This window comes from Gymnogyps californianus, chromosome 2, assembly GCF_018139145.2.
Source record: "Gymnogyps californianus isolate 813 chromosome 2, ASM1813914v2, whole genome shotgun sequence".
Taxonomy (NCBI): Eukaryota; Metazoa; Chordata; class Aves; order Accipitriformes; family Cathartidae; genus Gymnogyps; species Gymnogyps californianus.
Genome location: NC_059472.1, coordinates 77,263,512 through 77,269,511, shown reverse-complemented (window position 1 = coordinate 77,269,511; position 6,000 = coordinate 77,263,512).

Below are 6,000 nucleotides of genomic sequence, written 5' to 3'. Positions count from 1 at the left end.
ACTATGTCCTTGTTTTAGTCAGAAGATCCATGCAAGCCACTGGCTACTTTTGCTTGAATTCCTGCATGTCAGGATGAACTATTGTTGAGCTTGAAGCCCGGGGTTGTGATCCTGCAATTTGTCTTGTTCCCTCCTCTCAGGATCCTGAACTCTACCATCTCATGGTCATGGCAGCTACGGCTGTCCCTGACCTTCAAATCCACAAGAAGATTGTGGAGCTTTCAAAGACCTGACAGGCTCAGGCTACTCCTCCTGTGGAAGAGAGAGACTTAAATGCTGGTACAAATGGCCGAAATACAAGAAAAGGCCTAAGGTGTTTTGCAATTATTGTAAAATCATGTTTTTACTTCTTCATCAGCTGTGAGATGCTATCACTCTTGGGACACACTAAGTAGATATAATCTTCAAGAAGACTGATATCTTTCTTGCAGACAAGTGTTCTGGCTGCATTACTAAAACTGACAGCTAATTTTCACTTATAAGCTTGCTATAAGAAGTGCTTATATTTGGATTTTCATTGTGTTGATATTGTTAATAAAAGCTACATTTTTCATTCTCACTTATTTGTGTTTATTTGACCAGAGTTTGGAGTTTAGCTTTAAGACTTCTTACTATTGTGTTAAGAATGTCATGCACCACAAGATACAATGCCCTGTTCTATTATAAAATCATCGTGCCAAGTCCAATTAGCAAAGATTTTTTGATGAATTAACCTTGTCATGGCAGAATATATACTGCACCTGCTGTTCTGCTTCAGCACCAGACTTTGGCCCTCCTACAGTTAAGTCCTAGGTTGTTTTGCTGATCCCTTTCAGCTCACTTTTTCCTCCTTGTGTTCAGAGGTCATTACCTCCAGATGTCCAAGATTTTTCTATCATCTCATTTATATGCATGATTGGCCTCTTCAGTTTGTTCTTTCATCCTTCTCAGTCCTCTCTTGTTGCAGAACTCTGCAACAGATGTTTCATTTTTCCCTTGTACCTTGCTTTACCTCCAAGGAGCCTTGCAAATGTTGCTGCTCCAGACAGGAGAGAAAAGCTGATCATTGCAGCCCATGAATGATCAAAACAGAAGGTTATTTAACAATCTAGTTGGGGAAACAGCATTAACAATTTTTATTTTCATGCTTAAGGGATCTGATCCCCAGGGTAGCATAAATCCCCATTCTGGGGAACTGAAAAGCAGTGTTCTGATATGGTGGTGATTCACATGTTCTCTCCACTTCTGGCAGTTTCTCGTGAAGAAAAAGCACAGGAGAAGGAAAGAGTTAGCCTTTGCTGTATCTCCCCCACTGCCTGGAGGGACACAGCGTGACAGTATGAGGAATACAGACTGTGAAGCAGTGCCAGGGTAAATTTAAGAAGTCCGTAATGGGCTTCAGGCAGGCTAGAGGCCTGAATCGCAGATCTGGCATAACTTGTCATGGTTGACCCTGCTCTGCTAATCTCAGGAAATATTTGGTTGTGACATTGTTCCCTGTCTTTGGATATCGAGGGCCTACAACAACTCCTATCCTCCTCAGTCAGCATTGTCCTTGGCCAGAATCCTGGCATACAGCATCAAAGGCTGCCTTTTTTGGGGCCATTCCATGGGGATCTGCTTTTGATGCAAGAGGAGTCACAGCTCTCCTGCTCCACCACCAGCACTACTGGCATCTGCCTTGAGAACAGAGGCAGGTATAAGAAGTATCCTTTTTCCTCTTGCTGATAAGGGAGGGAAGAGGAGAAATCTTGGACTCAGTTCTGGGATCAGATGCTTCATGATACTGGGCAGCAAACACAAAGGTTTGAAGTGTGGACCATCTGTCATCTCTTCAGCTGACAGCCTGCCACAAAAACAAATCAAAGCATCAGTAGCTGGAGAGTAGGTTTGCATGGCCAGCATCCGTGTCAGACGGACTGCTGTCTTTCAAGTACAAGGAACATGACTGCAGCTAACACAGCAGGGCCCACATGTCTCCTGATGAAGATCAGCTCTTGTGAAACATTCATCTGGTGTTCACAACTCCCATCTCCTCCTCCTGCTCCCAATATGGCAGCCCCTCCGTCTCCAGCCACCCATCTTAGTTGGCCCAGACCAACCTGAGCAGAGTCCAATGGGCCCAACATGCAAAGGAGGTGTACGTACAGGGTTCATGCCTGATCCTTAGGTTTGGTGGCACCTCCTGTCTACATAGGAAAGGAAAAAGGAAACATGACCTTAGAAGACAGGGAGGAGAAACCTCTTTCAAAAATGACTAGGATGAAAAAATCCTTCTCGAGGATTTTGGGCTTCTTTTGGAGCATGGCATAGTGTCCAGACTCTCCACCAGGATGAGATGTAGTTCTTCTGCAGGAGGAACTCTGGTGTTGGTGCCCTAAGAAGGGCACCCTGTGGTGATCACAGCAACCTTTGCTGGCCCACTCCTGGGTCTGGCCAGACAGCAGCATTGCACAAGCATGCCCACAGCACATGGATACAATCTTCCTTCATTTCAAAGACACTCCCTGTTCCTGCATCTGAGTTACAAGCATTCCTTTCCTGCTCCCAAGAAATCTGCCTGACAGCAGAGCCCTGGCCGAGATCCACCAGGTATGCCCCAAAATGGTGGGGGCAGCACAGCCTGTGGAGTGTGCTCAGTGACCACAGACCATCACTGACAAGCAGCCGGAAGACAAGAGTTGCTCAAGAACTGAGGTGGACACCATGTGGTGAAGTGGAAGGGGACCCATTCCTAGAGTTGAGGGAGACAGAAAAGACTGAGGAACTTGCAGCAGGGTTGTGGCTAACATTGGGTATGGGCGAGGAGCTATTGGCATGAACACTGCTTCACCCAAGTGGCACCATGCAAATCCAGCAGTATTTGTTGCTTTCCAGAGAACCTCTTTGAGGTCAGAATGAGTGATACCCCATCCTCTTCCAGGGCAGGGAAGTAGAATCATTTGGGTGCTGTGTCTACCAAGCTTGATCTTGTTTGGGAGATGCACATACTTAATCATATTGTTCCTTAATAGTACCGTGCATGAACTAGGAGGGGGGGTGGTACCCTTTTGCATGACATAACTGGTTGCTATGCAGCTGTGTGCCTCTGCAGCTATTGCTTTTACTGCTGCAGTTGCTATAGGAGACTATCAGATGAAGTGATGAAAGATTTCTCCCCTCACTCACCATGGCATATTGCTTGGCTTTGTGTATACTGCATACCAAGCATCTGATCCTAGCAAAAATCTATCCCTGCTTTCTTCCTTCTCCCCTGCTGGAAACCATGGAAACCAAGCTGACTTGATTCTGCCATGGACAAAGAATAGAGGGGTGGCCCAGAGATGAGGCCCTTGTCAGCTCCACTGAGCTAACCCCATTCTTTGCCAGGAATGGTCTCACAACACAGCCTACAGGAAAGAGTTAAGGCGTTATTTAATCACAGCTGCAACTTGATTATACTAGTATTCTAATTTAAGATACCATTTAAGAATATTCTTTGATATGTTACTTGCTTCTACATACTCATTGTCATCACACCAGCCATCCCCAGCCAGTAGGGAGTAATATGTGGACTAAGACCACCCAGATCCATTGCACTCCTTGAAGTTTTCAAGGCAATGTTTGTTTTTTAAATACCCAGTTGTTGGGCTGAGCCACATATATATCTCCTGGTTGGTCCGTTAGTTGGCCAGGGAGTTGCAAGGCTGGTACTTTCCAACTCATGGAACGATTTGTTGAACTGAAACTTTTTCAGGGTTGCAGATAGGTGCACACAATTAGTTTTCCTGGCGGAAATGAGGACCTTCCATCTGCCTGGTCAAGAATAAACTAGTTTTGTGGCCTTGCATGCAATTACTGGCATTCAAGTGAATAGTGCAACTCCCTCCCTTACATGCACTCTGTGTGAGAGGTCATTGAGTGGTCACAGCCCCTTGTGGCATCCTCAGTCTCTTTTTCCCCTTCCAGCACATTGGGCCAAGAAGAGGCCTAGCTGAAAAATGGGACCCTAAAAAGGAGCCGCTGGATTCCAGACTAGGTTGCCAATGACCAAAGGCTCTGTATTATCATCCAATCTGAGTATCTGTTGTAGTTTATCAGAGTTGGAGATCCATGCTGAGCTACACCAGAACATGGGCTGCAATGTTGATCCTGTGTATGCTCCATCTTAAACATTTATAATTTTTCATGGCTGCCCATCCATGTGTAGCTTATCTCTCCCAGTTGCTGAACTAACTCTCTTTAGGTGGCAAGAGATACAACAGCTGGTACCCAAATCTTTCTCCAAACCCCCATTCCTATGGGAGATCTTCACAAAGAGAGACAATGGTTGCCATCTCCTTGGTGCACATAGCCCTCTGTTGTCCTTTGACTATAATGAGAACTAAGGAGCTCTCCTCCCTTGAGTTGACATTCCAGGAAGGAAGAAAAAGAAGTGTTTCTCTACTACAGTGCTAGGGCTGTGTTCCATGTGGCCCTAGGTGAAGTATAAACATGGAAGAGAGGATGCAGTGTCAAAGTCAGCTGGGATAGGGCTGAAAGACTGCCCGAGTGAAGATGATAGAGTGGCATGGCATTGTCCGTATTACCTACTAGGATTGTTCCCACATCCAGACCATGCCCAGGCATAGTTGATGAGTGTGCCAGTTGGAGCGGCTAAACACCTGCCACAGGGGCTTATTAAATGTTAACTAGCTTGGAGAATTCTGTATCACTATTAGATTATGTGCTTGGCACTGTTTAATTCATGTTATGTCAATACACATAACCCAAGAGTCCATGGAGTATGCTGACACTCTGGCCAGAAGATTATAAGAGACAGTAGAGTGGTTCTACTAAGCAAACAAATTTTCATGCAGAGACAGAATGAAAATGCTGTGCAATTATTCTACATAATACAAATAAAGTGACTTCCTAAGTGGTATAAAAATGTTTGCACTGTTGAAGCAAAAACACACAGCAGCAGTGTCCTGTTCTTGGTCACAGTAATCCTAGTTGCAAGAAACAATTATTTTTTGGAAAAGGAGGCAGATAAGGGCACGTCAAGGAGCCGCAATGGCTGGCTGCTCCCTAAAGGACAGAAAGCCAAGAATCAAGAGCAATAGCACAGCTGACAGGGCAGGGGGTCTCACCAGCCAAAGCCCCGTCTCACAGTACCTAAGCAAGGCAAGCAAGGCAGGCCCAGTGATGGTGGCCAGGTTCAACCAAGGGTCCAGATCCTCAGGCAAGTTCATGATGATAAGGCAGGTCCCAGGTCAAGCCAGGAGGTTAGTCTGCAGGACAGGGCCTGGATCAATGGGGGCTAGGGCTGAACTAGAGACCAACACTCCAATGACTTAGCTCAGGCAGGGACTGAGCATTCAGGGCTGAGCTTAAACAGAGCTCCTGGGCCTTGGGGCAGGGTGAGCAGGTGGAGGTCCCAGGTAGCACTGGATCAGGGCTGTTGAGGCTTACTTGTACCCCCAGAACCGAGACAGGACAGACTGTGCCTGGACAGCAAGTACACAAGCAGAGAGCAGGCAGAAACCACGCAGTCTGCACAGAGACAGAGTCATCCACAGTCAAAAGGACTTCAAAAAGAGGATGAAGATTTACAGAAGAAACAGCAACAAGATTTCCCTGTGGAAATTGGTCAAAAGATAGTATGGGAAAGGAATATTACATTGAACCCTGACAAGCGTTTCTTCCAGGGAATTAAATGGGCCTGGCAACGTTCCCAGGCACTGAGGCCAACTGGCATGGGATGGCCTGTGTCTACGCTTGTAAGTTGTCTTGGCTTTTAAGTATCAAACCACATGCAGCTCATGAAATTCCCCACGCAGGATATGGAAGGCAGGACAGTGCTCTGGGCATTTTTTGAGCTTTGGCTATCTAGCAGGAGGAGAGCTATTTTTCCTGTCCCAAAAGTGTCAAGTGTCAAGAAAGTAGTTGGTAGGTAGGACACTAGCCAATAAATGCGTATGAGAAGACGACGCTTGGATCTCCTGTCCAGGAGAGTGCCTGTCCACCAGAGTGACTTACCATTCTGCATTTCAGAAGTGG